The sequence below is a fragment of the Lissotriton vulgaris genome, chromosome 6 (genome assembly GCF_964263255.1).
Source record: "Lissotriton vulgaris chromosome 6, aLisVul1.2, whole genome shotgun sequence".
In the NCBI taxonomy this organism is placed as follows: Eukaryota; Metazoa; Chordata; class Amphibia; order Caudata; family Salamandridae; genus Lissotriton; species Lissotriton vulgaris.
In genome coordinates this window covers 114,228,751-114,253,539 of record NC_141694.1, presented here as the reverse complement: position 1 = coordinate 114,253,539, position 24,789 = coordinate 114,228,751, and positions in this window count along the sequence as shown.

Sequence of the window (24,789 nt, the reverse complement as noted above, 5' to 3'; positions counted from 1 at the left end):
TTTAACGGTAAAGTTAGGTTTTTATTCACAATTCTGAAAAATCCACTTTTAGCAAGTTAGCATTTTCTAGCCCTAGCCATTTGGTGCCTGCAGCCTGTTCATGGGTCACATGACTAGGTGTAGCTGGCAGTTTGTCTTTGTGTATTGCACCCAGCTAGTGGTACAAAGGTAAATGGGTGTTGGGAGGATGGGCCACTCTGAGTTAACAAGGGGGAGACTGCCACACTGCCCACACACCAGCGGTCCTTGGGGGCGATCCCGCTGGTGTGTGGGCAGTGTGCGACCCCACCCCAATTGTAATGTTTAATGCTCCCTCGAGCAGTGGGCTGACGAGCCTGGGACCCCGCACCTGCGTGCCTGGAGTGGTACTAAACCTGGTAATATTTGGCAGCCACCGGCAACCCCAGGAGATGGCCTAATCCCTGCTGATGAGGGGTAAATACCCCGAAACACGTGTACAGGGATGACGAAGAGAGCGAAGGTGGCAGAGAATCGAGAGGAGATGCAGCGCAGAACACAGACTGTGTTTGCCCAAGTCTTTGGGGGCGATCCCACTGGTGTGTGGGCAGTGTGCGACCCCACCCCAATTGTAATGTTTAATGCTCCCTCGAGCAGCGGGCTGATGAGCCTGGGACCCCGCACCTGCGTGCCTGGAGGGGTGCTAAACCTGGTAATATTTGGCAGCCACCGGCAACCCCAGAAGATGGCCTAATCCCTTCTGATGAGGGCTAAATACCCCGAAACACGTGTACAGGGATGGCGAAGAGAGCGAAGGTGGCACATAATCGAGGGAAGATGGATTGCAGAACACGGACTGAGTTTGCCGTGGTCCGTGGGGGCGATCCCGTTGGTGTGTGGGCAGTGTGCGACCCCACCCCAATTGTAATGTTTAATGCTCCCTCGAGCAGCGGGCTGACGAGCCTGGGACCCCGCACCTGCGTGCCTGGAGTGGTACTAAACCTGGTAATATTTGGCAGCCACCGGCAACCCCAGGAGATGGCCTAATCCCTGCTGATGAGGGGTAAATACCCCGAAACACGTGTACAGGGATGACGAAGAGAGCGAAGGTGGCAGAGAATCGAGAGGAGATGCATCGCAGAACACGGACTGTGTTTGCGCAAGTCTTTGGGGGCGATCCCACTGGTGTGTGGGCAGTGTGCGACCCCACCCCAATTGTAATGTTTAATGCTCCCTCGAGCAGCGGGCTGATGAGCCTGGGACCCCGCACCTGCGTGCCTGGAGGGGTGCTAAACCTGGTAATATTTGGCAGCCACCGGCAACCCCAGAAGATGGCCTAATCCCTTCTGATGAGGGCTAAATACCCCGAAACATGTGTACAGGGATGGCGAAGAGAGCGAAGGTGGCACATAATCGAGGGAAGATGGATTGCAGAACACGGACTGCGTTTGCCGTGGTCCGTGGGGGCAATCCCGTTGGTGTGTGGGCAGTGTGCGACCCCACCCCAATTGTAATGTTTAATGCTCCCTCGAGCAGCGGGCTGACAAGCCTGGCTCCCCGCACCTGCGTGCCTGGAGTGGTACTAAACCTGGTAATATTTGGAAGCCACGGCAACCCCAGAAGATGGCCTAATCCCTGCTGATGAGGGGTAAATACCCCGAAACACATGTACAGGGATGGCGAAGAGAGCAAAGGTGGCAGAGAATCGATGGAAGATGCATCGCAGAACACGGACTGCGTTTGCCGCGGTCCTTGGGGGCGATCCCGCTGGTGTGAGGGCAGTGTGCGACCCCACCCCAATTGTAATGTTTAATGCTCCCTCGAGCAGTGGGCTGACGAGCCTGGGACCCCGCACCTGCGTGCCTGGAGTGGTACTAAACCTGGTAATATTTGGCAGCCACCGGCAACCCCAGAAGATGGCCTAATCCCTGCTGATGAGGGGTAAATACCCCGAAACACGTGTACAGGGATGACGAAGAGAGCGAAGATGGCAGAGAATCGAGAGGAGATGCACCGCAGAACACGGACTGCGTTTGCCCCGGTCTTTGGGGGCGATCCCACTGGTGTGTGGGCAGTGTGCGACCCCACCCCAATTGTAATGTTTAATGCTCCCTCGAGCAGCGGGCTGATGAGCCTGGGACCCCGCACCTGCGTGCCTGGAGTGGTGCTAAACCTGGTAATATTTGGCAGCTACCGGCAACCCCAGAAGATGGCCTAATCCCTTCTGATGAGGGCTAAATACCCCGAAACACGTGTACAGGGATGGCGAAGAGAGCGAAGGTGGCACATAATCGAGGGAAGATGGATTGCAGAACACGGACTGCGTTTTCCGTGGTCCTTGGGGGCGACCCCGTTGGTGTGTGGGCAGTGTGCGACCCCACCCCAATTGTAATGTTTAATGCTCCCTCGAGCAGCGGGCTGACAAGCCTGGGACCCCGCACCTGCGTGCCTGGAGTGGTACTAAACCTGGTAATATTTGGAAGCCACCGGCAACCCCAGAAGATGGCCTAATCCCTGCTGATGAGGGGTAAATACCCCGAAACACATGTACAGGGATGGCGAAGAGAGCAAAGGTGGCAGAGAATCGAGGGAAGATGCATCGCAGAACACGGACTGCGTTTGCCGCGGTCCTTGGGGGCGATCCCGCTGGTGTGTGGGCAGTGTGCGACCCCACCCCAATTGTAATGTTTAATGCTCCCTCGAGCAGCGGGCTGACAAGCTTGGGACCCCGCACCTGCGTGCCTGGAGTGGTACTAAACCTGGTAATATTTGGCAGCCACTAGCAACCCCAGAAGATGGCCTAAACCCTGCTGATGGGGGGGGGTAAATACCCCGAAACACGTGTACAGGGATGGCGAAGAGAGCGAAGGGGGCAGAGAATCGAGGGAAGATGCATCGCAGAACACGGACTGCGTTTGCCTTGGGGGCGATCCCGCTGGTGTGTAGGCAATGTGGGACCCCACCCCAATTGTAATGGCACACATACTATACTGAATTAAGAACAGCCAAAAAGGTACATTTTGAGGAGAGGATAGAGGAGATAGGCATTAAATCCATCGAAATCTTCAGTTTTTCAAAACGTTATGTCGTCAGATGCTTGCGCCAGAGTTCATCAACTTACAGTGGAATGGTGTGACCAGCTGACATCATATTTCCAAAATAAGATCACAACCATTCAAGCTAGCCTTTGATCAGACACTCAGTTGGATGAGAGACCGATGAATATAGTATTCTCCAGCAAGGCTACTATCACTATGTCTACACTCAAACTTCCGGCCTGTTCCCTTGGAGAGATCACTGGCAGCTATACAAGACCTCAAATCTGAATCTCCATCAAATCCTTGTCCTGCAAACCTGCTAGCACTGGCGGTAATCACTATTAATCCATTGGGAAACAGGGTGCTCAATGCTTCATTGTCTACAGCAATAGTCCCTGTGTCATCGAAGATTGAGAATATTCTGACCCTGTTTAAAAATCCTCAGTGGACCATAGTGAGCAATCCAATTATATGCCAAATATCCCTACTGCCTGCCCCGTCTAAGTAACTGATAATATTTGTAAATCAGCAGCTCTCACTATCTTGAAATTAATGATCTGCTCTATCCGAGCCAGTTCGGATTTAGATCAAACTTTAGTATGGAGACAGCACTGATGGAAGTCATTGAACATATCACAGGCACCTTGGATGCAGGGGTGAAGGCCATTCTGATTATGTTAGCTCTGTCAGCAGCCTTCGATACGGTCCATCATTCCAGGCTTTCACTACACCCCCAATCTATCAGGATAGGTGAACTGCCCTTTTTGAAGGACGAAGGACAGGAAATATGAGTCCCTCCTTTTTCCTCAAAAGCATGCAAGCTGATAATTGGAATACCGCTGGGCTCTGCCTTGAGCCCAACTTTGTTTATTGCATACCACAGTCCTTTAGCCCAGCTGACAAAGACCTTGGGGGCAGAGGTCATTACATATGCTGATGACGCTCCACTGCTATTCGAATGTGGGAGGGGAGAGGCGATTGTGAGAGAGTCCATTAAAGCCTGCCTTTCATCTGTTTTTTACTGGTAGACCACCCATCAACTAAAATCTAATGCAGACAAGACTGAAAAACTAATCTTTGGTTCCAATGCCCCAGAAAAATGGCAGAACTTGTTGCCTACAAACACCCTACCCTCAGGGGGGAATAGTTAAGAACCTTGGCATACAATTGGACAACTCCCACTCTTTTCAACCACAAATCAAGCCAGTGGTTGGCCCATGTATTCAATCAGGGTCTTATAAAGCGTGACTACTCACCTGTGAGGATCTCAAGGTGTTGGGTGGGGGGGCTGGGTCTACAGTTTAATCGAAGAGCCAGGTATTGCGGTCCTTCCTGATTTGCATCAGCGATGTTAATTGCCTCAGGTGCATAGGTAGGAAGTTCTAGGTCTTCTCAGTGAGGTAGGAGAAGGATTTTCCTCCAGCCGTGGTCTTGTGGATCCATGGGACGATGGCCAGTGCCAGTTGGGCAGAGCAGAGATGTCTGGTGGGAGCGTAGAAGGAGAGGCGGTGGTTGAGGTATGCAGGTCAGGCATTGTGGAAGGCTTAGTAAGCTTGCATGAGAAGCTTGAAGGTGATTTTCCTGTTAACAAGTAGACAGTGAAGGTATCCCAGGTGGCTGGTGATGTGGTTGTGGTATAGTATATTCAGGATGAGTCTGGCGGAGGCGTTCTGGACAGTCTGTAGGTTTTGTAAACGGTTCTGGGTGGTGCTGCCATAGAGTGTGTTGCCGTCGTTGAATCTGATGCTGACAAGCACATGAGTGACTGCTTTTCTAGACTCGGTTTCGGGCTTCAGCAGACATTTAAAAAAGTTCTTACATTTCCTTTCTTGCTCTGCAAGAATGGAGGTTGTCCAGCCACTCATAATTTCCAGGCTGGATTATGAAAATGCCCTATATCAGGGGTTCCCAGCCTATCTGCTCAGCAAGCTTCAGGTGATCCAGAAAAGAGCAGCCTACATTCCCCTTATCCTGCCTCTAAGAACATGTTCCTGTACCTGTATGCCCGTGTTTGGTTTCTAATAAAGAAGATAATTCTCTGCAAAATATTAGTTTTGGTCCATAAAGCACTGCACCATACAGGTGCAGGTTGTCTCAGGGCTGGAATCAGCTTCTATGCCCCCTCTAGAAACCTGCAGTCAGCAAACAGCTTCCTTGCAAGGATTCCAAATATTTACTGCATGAGAATGAGTGCATGGACCTTGTCCAATGGCATGAAACAAACTTCACCGCCCTGATAGACAACCTCGCCAACCTCAGACTCAAACAGCTCGTGATGACACCCATGCATGCTGCCAGTCACACGCTGGACCCCATCTTCTTTACAAGCCCCCACGTCTTCTTCAACCACACCACCGAACCCCACTGGACCGACCACAGATGCGTCCACTTCACCTTCAGGAAACCCAACACACACCACCGCAACCAACAGCTGCCACGCCGCTGCTGGGACAAGGTCAGCAAGGACCAACTGACTACCACCCTCGCCCTGAGACCACCCGCCGACCCCGACACCTTAGCGAACAACCTCAAACAATGGATCAACGACTGCGCCAACACCCTCGCGCCTCTCAAGACCTCCACAACCAACCACACCAACAAGAAAGCCGCCTGGTTCACCGAAGACCTCCGGACCTCCAAGCGCACCTATCGGAAGCTGGAGAAGAAATGGCTCCACGACTGAACACCTAACAGCCACACAGCCCACAAGAGCGCCATCCGCAAACACCACCAAATCATCAGGACAACCAAGAGGACCGCCTTCAAGGACTGCCTTGAGAACAATGCACACAACTCCAAAGAGCTCTTCAGCATCGTGAAATAACTTTCTAAACCCCAGCTCCAACACCAACGACATCCCACCATCACAAGACATATGCGACTCCCGGGCCACCTTATTTCACCGCAAGATCACCGACATCCACAACAGCTTCAACTCCAAAACCCCCGCACCCATCATCGAGCCCAGCACCCCTGCGACCACCACCCGCACCAGCCGCCTGACCACCTGGTCCAACGTCAGCAATGAAGACACCATCAAAACCATGAACTCCATCCACTCCGGATCCCCATCCGACCCCTGCCCTCACCGCATCTTCAACAAAGCCAGCACAACCATCGCGCCCTACTTCCGGAAAACTATCAACAGCTCCTTTGAGACAGCAACCTTCCTGGAAAGACGGAAGCACGCTGAGATCAACGCACTTCTGAAGAAACCCAAGACAGACCCCAAGGACCGCAAAAACGTCCGGCCCATCTCGCTGCTCCCGTTCCCTGCGAAAGTGACAGAGAAGATTGTCAACAAACAGCTAACCCACTACCTCGAAGACAACAACATCCTGGACCCTTCCCATTCCGGCTTTCGCAGCAATCACAGCACCGAGACCGCCCTCATCGCCGCCACAGACAACATCAGGGCCCTAAAGGAGAAACAGCCGCCCTTATCCTCCTGGACCTATCAGCATCCTTTGACACAGTCTGCCACCGCACCCTATCAGCATGCCTTCATGACGCCGGAATTCAAGAGAAGGCCCTGGCCTGGACCACGTCCTTCCTCTCCGGCAGAACCCAGAGCGTCCGCCTCCCACCTTTTCGCTCAAAAAACACCAAGATCATCTGCGGTGTCCCACGGGGATCCTCCCTCAGCCCGATGCTGTTCAATATCTACATGGCACCGCTCGCCCACGTCGCTCGTCAACACAACCTCAACATCAACCTGAACATCATCTCCTACGCTGACGATACCCAGCTGATCATATCCCTCACCGAAGACCCCCACACCGCCAAAGCCAACCTCCACAGAGGAATGAAGGCCATAGCCGACTGGATGAAGGACAGCAGACTGAAGCTGAATTCAGACAAGACGGAGGTCCTCATTCTCGGACCCACCCCATCAGCCTGGGACGACTCTTGGTGGTCCACATCGCTAGGAACTGCCCCGGAACCCACAGACCACGCACGCAATCCGGGGGTCATCCTTGACTTCACCCTCTCCATGACCAGGCAAGTCAACGCCGTCTCTGCATCCTGCTTTAACACCCTCCGAATGCTCCGTAGGATCTTCAACTGGATCCCTCCCGACACGAGAAAAACCATCACCCAGGCCCTCGTCACCAGCATACTCGACTACGGGAATGCCCTCTACTCAGGAACAACAACCAAGCTCCTGAGACGATTACAACAAATCCAGAACACCTGGGCACGTCTGACCCTCGACGTCCCCCGACGCAGCCACATCACACCCCACCTGAGAGGCCTGCACTGGCTCCCCATCAACAAGTGGATTACCTTCAAACTCCTCATCCACGCACACAAAGCACTGCACAACACCAGACCTACATACCTCAACAACCGTCTCAGCTTCCACATACCCACCCGAAGCCTTCGATCAGCCAATCTCGCCCTCACCACAGTTTCTCACATCCGGAAAACCACCGCAGGCGGCAGATCATTCTCCTACCTCGCCGCCAAGACCTGGAACGCTCTCCCTACCTGCTGGCCTTCAGTAGACTTCTCAAGACCTGGCTCTTTGATCAGTAGCGCGCCCCCAGCACCTTGAGACCCTCACGGGTATGTAGCGCGCTCTAGAAATGCATTGATTGATTGATTGACTTCCTCGTGGAGCTACGCTTGGTAGATTGAACCTCATTGTTAAAGAAAAGGTTGAAGACAACAATATTAGATGATCTGACTGCACTCTGTAAATGAATGAGAAGCACAGCACCACAACACTCCATGGAGTAGCCATGCGCTTTACAAGTCACATTTCATTATTTAATAACTCATCCATCCATCCATTCATTCATCATTACTCATCGCAAAGGCTCTGACTGAGCATTCCCATTAAGCATTTGTCACTAGTCCTTTGTGACCCCAGACAAGCTGGGGCCAGGACAGGGAGGAAGGGGATGCCTGACAACACAGGGTGGTGGAAACCTCTAGAAGCTTGCCCCACTTCAAAGTGGGCACCAGGTATACATATTGGAACCTTAGACACAATTCTTCAGTACACTTCTCGGTGTGTGGATCCTGCCTGGAAGATGGACTGCTGAGCTGCAGAAAGTACTGCCACTCTTCTAGACTGTTGCCCTGAAGGACTGCTGCCCTCCTGTGATGTCCTACTGCTCTGCTACCCTCTTGCATTGGTGAGAAGGACTGGACATGAAACTCTAAACCCAGGACCCAAAGGGACTCCAGGACTAGCTGGCTGGTCTCCTGATAAAAAGCTTCAGGGACTGAACATGCTTCCAACAACATTAAACCCAGCACTTTGGCTCTGGCATCTGAGTCCTGCCCTCCAATATGGTGCAAAGCCAGTCCAGGACGCTTGGAAGTGGGCCTGAAGGTTCTCTGCCAGCCCATTCCTGGATTCAGCAGAACTGACAGAACACATCTCATGCAAAACCTTGGCTGTGCAGACTTCTCCAATTCAAGGAATTTGCATTGCCTTCGCAGTCCATTAGAACCAGCTCTGCACAATGCATCTCCACGCAAGGACATCACCTCACCAAACGGATATCACATCGCAGTTCGCAACTCCCGGGAACTGCTACTGCATTACGCATTTCTCCACGGACCGCTCATCAACTCTGCTGTATGACGCATTCTCTTCGCCGGACTCTGCCTCTCTTCGCAACCAGGATTAAAGTACTGTGTACAGTAGGCCTAAGTGGGTCCCTGTAGTCAGCCCACACTCCAATGCAGTCGGCCTAAACTTGGGGCTTTTCCCCTAGTCCGGCACAACCAGATAACAAACAGTTGAAACTTTCAGATTTTTGGCACTATTTTCACTGACATTTTTAAACTTACATATCTCTGGTCCTACTGATTGGATTTGTCATTTTGGTCTTGAGTTATTTACTAAAAATGCTTCTCTAATTTGGTGTGGGATTCTTCCTGTGTTGTGTATTCACATTATTACTGTTTGTAGTGTTGCACAAATACTTTGCAAGTTGCCTCTACGTTAAGCCTGAATGCTCTGTGCTAAGCTACCAGAAGGTTGAGAACAGGTTACTTTGGGATTTGCTTGTAACTTCAACCTGACAGGGTTGTGGTTGCTGATTGTGTAGGGTGTCATCCCCCTCAACTAGTAACCCTGGGGCATATTTATAAAAATAGTGGTGCAGGGCAGCACAGCAAGTCACCTTGCTGTGCTGCCCTGTGTCACTGGGAAAGGGCAGGAATGAACCGTATCTAAGCAATGCGGTGCATTCCTGTCCTTTCCCCCTGCCCTGGCACTGTTTTAGCAGCCTAACTCCAAGGCAGGCACCCTTGCATCATGGTGCAAAGGTGCCTGTGTTGTAAGCATTATTGTTTTTGTGCAAGAAGGGGCAGGTGTTTTTGTCTTTCTATGTATCCTGCAGAATGCAGCACACATAAAAAGTGGAAAAAATGTGGAAAAATAATCACAGTTCTCCTTTTACGCCTCACCTATGGATGTGTATCTTTTTGGTGCATTACAAGGTTTACCACGTTTAGTAAACCTGAGAATGTGTCAAAAACCATTGGTGTTGCATTGAAACACCCACCGCAGTGCCAATGGAATGCCTCCCTTGCACAGACTAAAGAAACGCTGCGACTTGCACTGCATTGCCTTTCTCCAGATTTATGAAGCCATTCAAAACCAAGCAATGTGACTTTTTTTTGGGTGGCTCCATAAATATGATTTAGAGGCTTGCGTCACGCATGTACCACTTAGCATGGTGCAAATGTGATGCAAGTCTCCCATAAATATGCTCCCCAGCGTCTTACAATCACTCTGTATTTTATGATTTTCTGAAGCCCAGAAGCCATTTTATTTAGAGATTTATGTTTGCATGTATTTTGCACCTCGTAGTAAAGTTTCCAATGCTGGCAATCAAAAGTGTGATTTTCAAAAAGTAGTGTGTTCAGCAGTATGTTTATGTATCACCATCTGTATGGTTAAGATGTCATCTGTCATGTCACAAATCATGTAATTGAACGTCATGAGTGATATATTATGTGAGGTCATAAGAGGTGCTTTGTGGGGGTGCAAGTTATAGTTAGCTGTGATAACTATAACTGGTCATTTTCTGTATTTTTTGTCACTGACAAAAATATGTATTATTACTTTAACCTTTGTTTTTTTCTGTGAATTTGTATCTTTTTTAAGAATTAAAAACAGATATTTTCTCACGCCTAATATTACCTTAACAGTGGGTGTTTTCAAGGAGGATATATATATATATATATATATATATATATATATATATATATATATATATATACTAGCACCCCGTCCCGACCTTGTCCGGGAGCAATCAGGCTTCCAGGACCCCCCGCCCGCCCGCCCCGTTGAAAATATAGTTTACAACAGAATGTTCATGTGGAAAATTCCACTACCACAAAGTTCAGAGAAGTACAAACATGCATTTAAACATATTCGCAGAAACAGGATTTTGTGCGTCTCCACACCTTCCATAGGAGCAGCAGTCGGGGGTATAGAAAAACGCGTAGGCGCCAGTATTTGTAAGCTTCCCTTTCACTTCCGGGAGGCATAAACATACGGAGGTGGAGGGGATTTAAACCAGATAGTTGTTCTTTTAAGACCTGTCTCCTACGCCCTGGAGAGTCCTGGCCCACAGCTATTAGCCCGGCCCCCGCCCCGCCCGTCCTCCGCCTGCCCTGACCCCCGCCTAACCCTGCAGCAGACCGGCCCCCGCCCGGCCCCCGCCCAGGCTGTCCCCCACGTGCCCCGACCCCGGCCTGCTCCGAAATGAGTCCCCTTACCTCAGCCGCCGCTCCTCAGTTTACCGCCCCTCGCCGCTTCACTTGACCACCGCTGGCCTGTCCGCTGCTCCTCACGTCACCGCTCCTCCCCCGCGCCATGTCCGCCGCTCCTCGTCTGGCTCCTGGACGCCGCTGCTCCCCGGACTCCTAATGTGAGCATGCACGTCGCGGCCGGGGCTACTTCCGAGGGACTATTTTTTTTTTTACTGTAAATTTTTGAAATAACGTTTTTTTTTATTAATATAGCCTATAACCATCTACACACCCTGACGATTCCAACGGTGTATCGGGTGTGTGGATTGGCGCTGTGGTTCCCGAGTTTACCCGCCTCAAAGGCTGAAAGTTCTTCCTTTATTATAGTAGTAAATAATACTTTAGTAACATCACTTTTTCGCAAACCTACTGCTGGCAACAGCATCTTGCATGCCAGCAGTAAACACCCCAGACATGTTGTCGAAAATATCCCATACGGAGAGCTGTTACTATTAAAAAGAATCAGCAGCACTTCTGAAATATTTGAACAAGAAGCTGAAGTAATGATATCTAGACTAAAAGCTAGAGGATATAGCAATGTAACATTACAAAGGGCTTTAAAACAAAGCTGGGAAAGATCTAGAGAGTCTTTGTTGAATTCTGAGGTTCCACAGACGAATAATGACAATGCCACTCCACGCTTAATTTTATCATACAGCAGACAAGAGAGACAAATTAAATCGATTGTAAAGCGACACTGGCCAATTTTAATGACCGATGGGTTCCTCAGTGACATACTTCCCGAAATTTCGACAATAACATACAGAAGAGCTAGAAGTATGCACAACAGTCTGGTCAAATCAAGCCCTGAGCTAGGTGGTGGCAGCACCTGGATCAAACATAAAGATGGCTTCTATAAATGCTCAACGTGTTGAGCCTGTAAATTTGGTATTAACACCACGCATTACAACACCCCCTTCAGTAAAGCCAGCAAAGCAATTAGGGGTAATTATAACTGCCATAGCCACTTTGCCATATATGTCCTGATGTGCACCTGTGGCCTACGATATATAGGCAGTACCAAATTACATGTGCACGTCAGAATTTTACAACATCTTCGAGCAATAGTCAACAATGACAGCACATACCCCGTAGCTCGCCACTTCAGATCCACTCACAACAATGATCTGAGTAATCTATCGTATTTCGTCATTGATGCAGTGGCCCGCCCCCAAACGTGGGGGAGATAGAGAAAAAATCTTAAGAAGGAAGGAGACACAATATATTGTTGAGCTGGATAGCAAATATCCAAATGGGCTTAATACTACAGAAGATTTACACCATTTTCTGTAAAAATATCAACCTGTAAATTTGAATTTATGTGCAGTGAACCCATTTCTGAACATAATATTCAATTTATGTTCCCGCCAATAGGGATTTCCTGTATGAACAAAGAAGTGAATCTGTTGGAGGATTGCTTGGCGGTCCAGTGCATCACTGGAAAGCGGGTTGCATATGAAACAACCATATGGAAAATCAAGCTGAATTAATTCACCGGTAAATATTATAAATCAGACCACACATTGTAAATATTGTCAACATATGTAACTTTTGTATAGTACGTCATTTTTTTCACTTTTGTCTCATGTATCTATACACCCCAGAAACTAAAGATATTTTTTTTGTTAAGTCATTTGTTAACAGGGTTTGAAATAATGCACAGGGTGAAAGTAATCAATTCCATAACATTAATGTATCCTCCGGCAGTGTGCTTAAAGAGGATTTGTGTCTTTTAATCACGATAGAACAATTTTTTGCACTGGTCACATTTGGTTAAGAATACCGGTAAACATTCCATGAGATTACATTTGTTTATGGGTACAATAGGACTCTCCAATTCACAAGGGGCCAATGCATAGTATTATCCCAAAAAATAGGGAACTGTGTTCGGATACAGGAAAATACAACAGGGGAATGTAACATCAATCCCATCAGTATTATAAAGCATTTTAAATTTTAAGCAGGAATAGGTTTATTATTGAGTTTGACAGTTTGTTGCACTGTGTTTATAGATGAAATGTTATGTAGATAGTGTAGATTGATGTATATATATATATATATATATATATATATACTAGCAGCCCGCCCCAGCGTTGCCTGGGGCAGAAGGGAGCTGGGGGCAGCATTTCCGGATTGCAGCAGCGTTGCCAGGGGCAGAAGGGGGCTGGGGGCAACATTTCATGCTTGGGTGCACTCCCGCCCCGGCCCCCGTCCGCCCCGACATTGCCCAGACCGCCTCCCGCCTCCTGCCCGCCTCCCACCTTGCCTTTGTCTTTGCCTTACCCCGCCCACCCCGACATTGCCCAGACCGCCTCCCGCCTCTCTCGCCTCCCACCTTTGCCTTACCTGAGCCGCCGCTCTTCCCCGCGCTCCGGACTTCACCGCCACTCCTCGCTGCTCGTCACCGCTCCTCACTGCCTGTCGTCATCACGCACGTTGTGAACATCGCTAGGTCACGGCCAGCACTACGTCGCGGCCGGTGCTACTTTTAGGGGACTACTTTGTTTTTAGAGTTTAATATTTTAATTTACGTTTTTTTTTTATTTTATGCAGCCTATGTCCATCTACATACCCTGAGTATTACAACAATGTATTGGGTGTGTGGATTGGCGCTGTGGTTCCCGAGTTTACCTTGCCAAAAGGTTTCTGTTCTCTCTTTATAATAGTAGTATATATATATATATATATATATATATATATATATATATATATATATATATATATATATATATATATATATATATATATATATATATATATATATATATATATATATATATATATATTTGGTCCAGATGACCACACAACTTTTCTTTTCGACATCTTGTATGTCACACCCACTTGAATCTTTTCGGGTGCCTATCTCTCCAATAGGCATGGCTTGGTGTCCAGTGCTAGCGGTATGCATTATGGCTTGAACTGGCTTTGTGACAGCAACGTACCGGTGAGGGTGTACCTGCTTTCACAAGGATATAATTAAAATTTGTCACTTGACAGATAGCAAAATCTGGCCTATATGTTTGGATCTATGGGTGCGTCCTTTTTAATTTTTCTAAACCTTGTATATAGGAAAATTTTTGGTAAATCAGTTTGGACTTGTGCCATTTTATATGTATATTTAAACATAAGTTTTCTCAAACACTTATGTATGTCAATATCTTCTTGCAGCCCTGATGAAATTCCCTAGGCACGAAGGGGAATAAAACGCGTTGGCTGTGCCGTTGTATGTGAAAATAAAGAATATATTTAGAATAAGAACTGAAGATCTATGCATTTTATGGACTCTTTGTTATTACTGACTTCATTGAGTGCGCCTCTCTACTCTTCTATACCATTGATCTGATATACATCCTCGGCAGCGGATGGTGAGAGTAGCTGCACCACTAAATATCTCTGAAACAAACAAAGTTGATGTGCGAAACCTTGGTCAGCTGCTGTGTGCTTTTGCTTATTATATATATATATATATTTATTTGTATATATTATCTAAGACTTTTTACGCAAAGGCAGTCTATTTTCCTGTAACCTGTATATTGGCCTCATTAGTTAACTGTTATTTATTGAACAGTTCTTTTGTGATTAAGCATTCAAGCTGTAATATTATTGTACCTACTTTTCATAATGAACTAACGTGGTGTATTGTGAAGTATTTCCTTTATGTTCACTATGTCACCATGTGATACATTTGAGAGGTGGAGCATCACTTTAAAAATAAGTATATATTGAGTCAGCTGACCGGGTGTACGGTGTGTGAACAGGAGCATTTGTTGCTCGAAACGCGTCGCCCGTCGAGAGGTCAACAATAAAATCTACCTTGCTGACAGCCTGGGGTCCGTGTCTTCATTTCGCTGTTTTTTGGAGGTGGTGAAGATCGTTGGTGCATATATATATATATATATATATATATATATATATATATATATATATATATTCTCTCCAATCCTGACAATCGGTTTCTAGAAATCAGGCGCTGACTCCGTGGGGTCTCGTTTCAGAAACAAGTTTTATTTTCTTAGTGCTTGGATCGACGCGTTTCGACGGTCACAGCCGCCTTGCTCACAACACAGAGCAACATTACGTCATTGCTTTTAACATGTCAACATTTCATTGGATCTTGGAATGGTTTCCCCGTAGTCATGACTACCAGTTTGAAACTCACTGGAATTTTACAGCGTTTTCTTTGTAATACAACCATTGTTAGTTTGTATCAACATTCTTAATGTTTACTGCACATTTTATATGTTTCACATTAAATAAAAGACAATTAATGTCATTGTCGATTATTACAAAATTAAAGCAAATTAGAGCATTTCGCATTTCTAGCTTTTGCAAGCGTTTATACATAAATTTAGTTATATACAATGTATTAAAAATCAAACAGTTAAATCCGCTTTTTTAGTACCACCCCTATAAGGGTTTTATCTTTGCCATACAGGGTCTAGTGCCCAATTATTACTCATGAACCCTTGACATTATACGGTTCTTTTTATAAAACCACATATGATTATTTTTGTAGCTGCACCACTAAATATCTCTGAAACAAACAAAGTTGATGTGCGAAACCTTGGTCAGCTGCTGTGTGCTTTTGCTTATTATATATATATATATATTTATTTGTATATATTATCTAAGACTTTTTACGCAAAGACAGTCTATTTTCCTGTAACCTGTATATTGGCTTTATTAGTTATCTGTTATTTATTGAACAGTATATATATATATATATATATATATATATATATATATTTATTGTCAGGACTGAGCAGAAGGGCTCTCGATATACACACCAAGGCCCTATCTTTAGAATTAGGAATGGTTACATAGTATTGCATTCCCCGTGGGGTTGGACTCAGAGACTGGCCAGAACCTTTTTGCCAACCTCCACAATCTGATTTGAGCACTGGATCCTCGTTGTTTCCCTGTTGCCACGTTTGGTAGGCAGTTAGCGTTCTAGTCTTTTGCCCCTCCTCAGCTGTCAGAGGTTAGGTGAAGCGCAAGCATTTTGAACGCTTCGCACTTCAACCGTCACGCTGACTGGGAAGCAGCATTTCCTTCAGTCTGCGTATTTTCCGAGTTTCTGAATCCTGAGAGGTCAGCTATTTTGTCTGTATTCAGTGCGGAGCTTCGCTCGCTATTCAACTTACCTGCGAGGAAGTGTTGCTGAATAGTCTGTATCCTGTGCGGAGCTTCATTCGCTGTTCAGCTTTTCAGCGAGGAAGATTCCGCTTCAGTTCCAGGTAGCATTTCGTCTAGCTTCTTCTCTCTTACAGTCTGTAGAGAGAGTTGCGGTAAGAGCTACCCTTTTTTATTCATTGCTGAGAGCTTAGATAACTAGTACCTCGCTTCACAGAGATTTTGTTTAAGGTTACACCGCAGCCTGGGTACAGGAGATTGAATTACTAAGACTACATAACACCCAAGTAGCTGGTTGTAATTACAACACTGTGGTTTGGTTTTCCGAAATTCTACAGAACCTGAAGAGTTCATTTATTGGACCAGTTACCTGCATTTTCAAATTAAGGACTTTGTTGTCTACATGTAAATATAAATATATATATATATATTTGTGCTTACCACCACAAGAGAATCTCCATCTCCATATGGGTGTTGTGCATACGAGCCAGAGAGAGTGCAAGAGTCAACAATCTCATCAACCATCACCTACATACTAGTTCAATTCTCCTTTAAAGAGAGGCAAATTCCACGCATATACAGATATGCTAGGAGACATTGGGTGGGAATGCAATAGAGTATTGTAGAGAAGGTTGTTTATTGTTTTCTCCCCCTTGCAGGTAGTCAGCTATCCGAAGAAAGCAGAAGACTCCGGTGTGTGGCAGTCTCTCTTGTTTGTTGTCCCATTCCCCTTTCCCCCGCATTCCAGTGCCCAATCCATATTGGGTCTTGGGGTGTAGGGGAGTTGGGAGCAATCATCTCCTTGGCTGTATTGTTCCTGCTGAGCCATATATCAGATACTGCTTCTGACATAAATATATATACACAACAAGCTGTCTCAGGACCTCCTTCCGGCGAGCGAACACGGATCCCAATGCTTCTGGCACAGAATCTTTATTTTTGGAGCCACAAAATCTGACGCGTTTCGGGCGTTCACCCTTGTTCACAGATTATATATATTACCTACTGGCGGTTGCCAGTAGGTGGTTATAGTTAGAACCTATTTTCCATTGGAAAAACATTTTTTTCTTTTTCCAATATCTTTGGCACCGTTTAACGAATCTTTGTGAAATGTTCAAAACGAATTGCGTGCTCAGGTCAGCTGCTGTCTTGAAAGTTCCAAGGTGATTCGTCAAGCGGGGGCCGAGAAAAAAGCGGGATCCCAAAATGCGATTTCTCCATGTTAATTTCCCCAGGAAACTGTTGACACAGCTACAGTCTGAACTGCTGAACGGAATTACACCAAATTTGGCAAAAAAGATAGCGCTTAGTCCAAAGTCCACTCTTTTTGTTCAATGGTGTAAATACAATCAGTAGTTTTTAAGAAAATTAAATATTAACTATCTATATATGGATGCGAAGAATCTGCGAACCCTCCCTATCTTGAGCCTTGCAATCTGATTGGCTGCCAACACTTCAAACCATGATGTGTTGGCAGCCATCTTGTGACTACCAGTCACAAGGATAAAGTTAAAATTGATAAAAAATAAAGAAAAGGTAGGCAGGGTAGAAACACCATGACCCCCTAGGCCTACTCAGGGAGTCCAACAGGGACCCCATGGGCCAAAAAAAGCATTTTATTGAAAACTATTCAGCGGGAGCCGAATAGGGGCCATGAATCCCGCCAGAAAGAAAAAATAAGCATGGTCTCCAGTGCTTTGTTTCTTTAGGCCCCCAGGTGGGCCAGGTCCTGGGAGCAATAATGTAAATAGATGCAGGGGCCCAAAGGGGCCCTGCAGCCTAGGGGACTGCCATCTCCCCAGGGATGCTTTAGTTATGAAATGAAAGGGGTCTACGTGGCCCCCCTGCAGCCCTTGGGCCTGCCACCTCCCCGGGGCTTTAAAAAAAAAGTATAGCATGGGGGGCTCCTGCCCTCTACGCTACCCTGGGGACCCCCACCTCCCTGGGGCTTTATTAATTAATGGTTGGGGGCTTCATGTGCCCCCAATCCCCAGTGACCGCCACCTCCCCAGGGCATCTGAAAAAAAAATAGTGTTGGGGGACCGTGTGGAACACCACCTCCTCTGGGCTTTATTTATAAATGGGTGGGCGCCTCTTCGGCCCCCCAAGACCTGGGGACTGCCACCTCCCAGTGGCAACTTTTAAAAAATTGAAGTGTAGGGGGCACAAGCCCCCCCACACTGCCCTGGGGACTACCACCTCCCAGGGGCATACATCAATAAAGTGCAGTGGACTGTTGCAGATCCCTGTGGACCACCACCTCCCGTGTCTTTAAAGGTTTTGGAGGGTGGCTGCACAGCCCCCATCATGAAGCCCTCCATGGCCCTGGGGACCGCCACGCCAATCTGTAGATTTGAACAAAGAAAACCTTGTTTCTAGATGAAACGTCTCAAATGTTAACAAAATGCATGGTGGAAGGACTTTTGCAAAGCTGGAATGGTCATGTGTTACTTATTGCTAAATGTGGGTGTTAAATTGGTACTAATGGTGGGAAAATCTCTCTTGCTTGTTTCTGCCTCTCGCCTCTTTCTCCATTTATCTTGCTTCTATCTGCATCTTTCTTCCTCTTTTTGCACTTCTATTGCCTCTTTATGTACATCTTTTCCACTTTCTGTACCTCTCTTGCTTCTTTCTGCACCTCTCTTGCCTCTTTCTGCACATCTGTTGCTTCTTTCTGCACTTCTCTTGCCTCTTTCTGTACCCTCTTTGTGCACCTTTCTTCCTCTTTCTGCACCTCTCTTGCCTCTTGCTTTCTGCACTTCTCTTGCCTCCTTCTGCACTTTTCATGCCTCTTTCTGCACCTAGCTTGCTTCTTTCTGCACCTCGATTGCTTCTTTCTGCACTTCCCTTGCCTCTTTCGGCAGCTCTCTTGCTTCTTTCTGCACCTCTCTTGGCTCTTTCTGCACCCCTCTTATCTCTTTCTGCATCCGTCTTCCCTCTTTCTGTACCTTTGTTGCCTGATGCTGTACCTCTTTTGCACCCTTTTGTACTTCTTGTGCCTCTTTCTGGATTTCTGTTGCTTCTTTCTGCACTTTTCTTGCTTCTTTCTGCACATCTCTTGCTTCTTGCTTCTTTTATGTACCCCTCTAACCCCTTTCAGCAGCCCTCATTCCTCTTTTAGCACCTCTTGACTCTTTCTGCACTTTTCTTGCATCTTTTTGCATGTTTCTTCCTCTTTCTGTAACTCTTTTGCATCTTTATGCACTTCTCTTGCCTCTTTCTGTTCCTCTATTATTTCTTTCTATAGTTCTCTTGCTTCTTCATGTACCTCTCTTGTCTCTTTCTACACCTCTCTGGCCCCTTTCTGCACTGCTCTTGCCTCTTTCTGCACCTCTGTTACTTCTTTCTGCAGTTTGCTTGCTTCTTCATGCACCTCTCTTACCCCTTTCTGTACCTCTCTTGCTTCTTTCTGCTCTTCTCTTGCTTCTTTCTGTACTTTTCTTCCTCTTTATGCACTTCTCTTGCTTCTTTCAGCACATCTGTTGCTTCTTTCTGTACTTCTCTTGCTTCTATATGCATCCTCTTGCCTTTCTGCATTCCTTTTCCCTCTTTCTGTACTCCTTTTCCCTCTTTCTGCAATTCTCTTGCCTCTTTCTGTATCCCTTGTGCCTCTTTATGCACCTCTTTTGCTTCTTTCTGCAATTTTCTTGCTTCTTTCTGCACTTCTACTTCTTCTTTCTGCACCCCTGTTGACTTTCTGTACCCCTCTCCCCTCTTGCAGCACTCCTCTTGCCTCTTTCTGTACTTCTTTTGCCTATATCTACACATCTTCTGTCTCTTTATGCACTTCTCTTGCCTCCTTCTGTACCTCTATTGCTTCTTTCTATACTTCTCTTGCATCTTTCTGCACTTCTGCCTGTTTCTACGCCTCTCTTGCCTCTTTCTGCACTTCTCTTGCTTCTTTCTGCATCCTCTTGCCTTTCTGTACTCCTTTTACCTCTTTCTAGACTCCTTTTCCCTCTTTCTGCTCTTCTCTTGGCTCTTTATGTATCCCTCTTGCCTCTTTCTGCACCTCTGTTGTTTCTTTCTGCACTTCCCTTGCTTCTTTTGGCACTTCTATTGCTTCTTTCTGCACCCCTGTTGACACTTTCTGTACACCTCTTCCCTCTTGCAGCACTCCTCTTGCCTATTTATGCACTTCTCTTGCCTCCTTCTGTACCTCTGTTGCTTCTTTCTGTACTTCTCTTGCCTCTTTCTACACTTCTGCCTGTTTCTACACCTCTCTTGCCTCTTTCTGCAACTCTCTTTCCGCACCACTCTTCCTCTTTCGGTGCCTTTCTTCGACTTTCTTTACCTCACTTGCCTCTGTCTGCATCCCTCTTCCCTCTTTCTGAACTTCTCTTGCCTCTTTCTATACCTCTCTTACCTCTTTATTCACTTTTCTTGCTTTTTCCTGTACCTCTGTTTCTTCTTTATGCACTTATCTTCTTTCTGCACTTCTCTTGCCTCTTTCTGTACCACTCTTGCCTCTTTGTGTACCTTTCTTCCTCTTTGTGTACCTCTACTGCTTCTTTCTGTACCTCTCTTGCCTCTTTTTGCACTTCTCTTGCTTCTTTCTGCACTTTTCTTGCTTCTTTTTGCACCGTTCTTCCTCTTCCTGTACCTTTCTTCCTCTTTCTGCAGTTCTCCTGCTTTTTTCTGTAATTCTATGCCACTTTGTGCACTTTTTTTGCTTCTTTATGTACCTCTTGTGCCTCATTCTGCACTTATCTTGCTACTTTCTGCACCTTTCCCCTTCTTTCTGTACTTCTCTTGCCTCTTTCTATATTCAAATGGGAAGTGCAAGCTGTCATGTTTAAAGGTCTGTGTGCTCTTGTGACTAAGGTACATGGCAACTTGTACAAGTATTCTCACATGTGCTATACACCGGAAGATGGTAGCTTAAGATGCAGGTAGCTTCTCCTTTAAGTGATCAAATCTTCTCTTTCTGCACCCCTCTTTCCTCTTTTGGCACCTCTCTTGCCCACCTCTCTTTTGTCTCTTTCTGCACTTTTCTTGCTTCTATCTGCGCCTTTCCACCTCTTTCTGCGCAATGTAGGCATAGTTAGAAACTAGCTTTTAAAAACCTTAGAAATTCACTGAAAAAAACTGAGATTTCAGGGAGGTTATAGTTAGGAATTAGCATTTAAAAAACCTTAGATACTCACTGAAAAAAACCACAGGTTTCAGGGATGTTATAGTTAGGCTGACATTTCACTCGTACAAAACCAGAGAAATTCAGCTGTTATAGTTAGCTGAGCTAACTATAACTCACGCCCCAGCAGTGCACTGCTGATGATGTCACATATTACATCGCTCATGACATGCATATAATCTCATTATTTCATGCGGGAAGGTATTTGCAAACAAGCAGTAGTTTTGTATTCATAAGGGACAAAATATTGTGCCATGGTATACCGTGTAAAAATTTTGCAGTCTACCTCGGTACAGGACAATGACAAAATACAACAACATTGTTGGCTAACGACTGCCCTTACAAAAATAAAAGGCAGCTATATTATTTAGACCACAGTTTGGCTGTGTTCTGGGTTTGGACCTCAGATATACCTTGCTACTATGTTTTACACCTATTGGAAGACCTAAAGCACATTTCAAAATTGCTACTAGTTAGGGAAAAGTATTTATATTTATTTAAGTATTTATATTGTTCTATATATATTTTTTTTAAAGGTAAAAGCGAACCCTTGTACTACCTAAGAAGTATTACAGTACCTTTATAAAATGCTACTGCAAAACAGGTTTCAGTGAAGTGAAAAATAATAAATATAAAGGATACGCTTTGAGCGAAATCTTCAAACCACTCCTCTTGCCTCTTGGAAAAATCTATAAGAGATAAGTGTGGTACATAATACAGTCTTGGATCACAGTTTACGCAGCCTATTGACAATCTTTTGTGGCTATGAATGGCCATCAAATAATTTTCATGTAATGAATGTATCACTCCAATGAGCCTTACCTCAAGGGTATGGAGGAATCGCCTTGCCCCACCTGGCAACAGCTCAGGGAGAAGGAGGCACCGTTCTAAAGGGGAGACAAACAACACCAGTAATTTGTATGGTGTTCTGACTCCTCTATAAATAAAAATTACAACCTAAACGTCCACTAGGTTGATGTGAAACTCTCCCTGCTCCAATAAAGTAAATCTTTTCTTCCTGCTGTTATATAAATTGTAAACTGATGTTTTGGTGGTGTGTAACATCAAGAAGCACACTTAAAATGTGCCAGCATCATTATGCAGTATTATCCCTTTCCATACTTTCAAGATTTATGATCAAAGGAAAGAAAGCCCCGTAATCCGAAGTAGCCCTGGGAAATCTCACGAGGATCACTCTGCAATTGACCTAGGGCCATCTCTTTCTTAGTAAGTTTAAAAAAACGAGTACATGAATAACCAGTTCTCTGTTCCTTACAGATTAACTAAGCCCATTAGCCACTCACCTAACCGTCGGTACCTCTGGTGGTCGCCTGAGCCGTCGGGGAGGTGCCGAACGTGGGCTATCCTGTTGCTTGTAAGCCTTCCCCATAACGAAAGCTTCTCTTTCTCAGACACCGGCGTTCCCGGAAGTCGCGCGTGGTTTTGTGCGACTTCTCGCGAGAGTACGCTTAGAACTACAGGAATATCTTGTGAACATGGTATATGTAGCTCCGTTAATGCTACTTCATTGAGAAAAAGCTCCATTGTTTATTATAATGTCGAGCTAGTCTTCTGAAAATGTAACTGTAATGTAACTATAATTATCGCAGTGTTCCCGGGCTCGTGTGACTTAATATTTAGACCCAGTAATTAGAGGAATATGTGGAATATAGTTATGTAGTCTCAGCAGAGGGTTCCATTGCTAAAGTAGCATGTCATGACGTAGTATCAGCCCTCAATCGAAAAATAGGCTAGTTATATATATAGTTATATATATACATTTACCTCAGATTGGTAGCATTACACTGTTTGGTATTCAACCATTGTTCACAAATCGCTGATGTTATTATCATTCCTACAATCATTGGTAACAGTAACTGTAAACTTACCCCCTGCCATCCCATCCCCTCTCTCCCCTCCACTCCCCTTCCAGGGTCATGGGTGGTCATGTGCAGTTCAAGGCAAAGAGACCAATGTATTATGGATTACCTCAACTATCTATGTTATTCTCTGATGAGTGTGAAACCATTGGTGAGCGTCATGTGTCGGTCTCTACCTGAGTGGCACTCTACCTGCGTAAGCCCCTCCGTCTCTGGGGGACCCATCGCCTTGGACAAATCTGTGAGCATTAAGCCCCAGGCTCTCACATCATCCTCAACCTTGTTGTCCCTCCTGACCTGCATCCGTGCCACCAGCGTGGTGGCCCACTCAAGCATCTCTGATCCATTTCTTAGGCGTGGGCGGTTCTGAGCTTAACCAGTGAATTGCTATTCGTCTTTTTGCTAAGACGAGGCCCACCTGCACAAACCTCCTATTGAGCTTTTTTGTTTTGGGCATAGGCATTCACCCCAACACTATTTCTTTAAAAGTGGCTCGTATGATCCAGCCGTTACAGTCTACAGAGTATCAATAACTGCCCCCCCAGTATCCCACCAGAGCATAACAGTCCCACAACATATGATTAAAATGTGCATCCGAGCGTCTACATCTAGGACATGTGTCTACTCGGTCCGGGTATATTTTATGTAATACTCAGGGAGTAAGGTATGTCTGGTGCTCCAAATTATATTGAGTTAATTTGAAGAGTTCATTAGAACTTATCTGCTTGACCCCCTCATTTACTTTCTGCCATTGCGCTTCCGTAAGAGGTTCCCCCATTACATTGTGCCATTTTGTATGTATTGGTAGGGGAGCAGCGGGGTATCCTCCCTGTGACGGAGCCTCTAGGGTCCAGGAGGCGCTGCGCTATCAGGAAACTGACAATGTACTGCTCCGTACACAGGACAGAAGCAGCCCCTTTAATTCTCCATGGATGATGACGGGGACGGATTCCGAGGGAGTGACAGCGGCACCGGTCATCCTATCAGCAAGAGATGCAGAGGAGAAGACGGAAGAAGGCGGGTACCAGAACACATGTGCCGGGAAGTAGGAGAGGAGCGCTGAATGAGTAAAGACGCCGGAAAGGCTGTGACATCGTCGAGGGTCCTGCAATTCAACCAGATGAGCCAAGCAGGAGGAGTACGCCAGGAGGCCAGTGCACTGACGAGCCGCTCGCCACTCTCCATGAGGAGCATGGCTGGAGCAGATACGTCACCGCTTATGGGGGATCTCTACTTCACGGGATGGGAACAGGTAGTGCTTTGTGGGTGGACAATGCTGCTTTCTTTTTTTTTATCCACTTGGTGACGGCACTCGGTGGTCCCTCACTAACCCTTCCCTGTTACTTAGAGTCCACTGGATGTCTCCACTGAGCCGTGGTTGTTTTATTTTGTTCCCATATCTCCTATGTCTGCTGTGAGAACCCGAATCCATTGAAGCACTGGCTCCATCACTCCTATTCACTCCCCTGGTCTCCGTTGTCTGTCTCCGGATCCTGAGTCACCACAATAGACTCTGGAACAGTCTTGGAGTCGGATGTGTGCAATGTGCCATCCTGAAGAACCAGGATACAGTCAGGGTCCCTCTGTGAGGACATTTGTAGCTGTCTTTGCAACCACCGACGGTCATCCGGTGTGTCTGGCACAGTGCACCTTCCAGAGGGTCCTGTAGATGACACCAGTTGTCATCCTCTCAGTCCCCTGGCATCCAACCATTCTGAAGCATCCCCAGCTGTATGGAAGAAAAGAAAGCATCCTTCGTTTTCAACCCACAGTTTCACAGGAAACATGACGCTGTATTTCAAGTTCTACTACCGCAATCTGCGCTTGATGCTACGTACGTTTTCCATTGATCTTGTACTCTCTG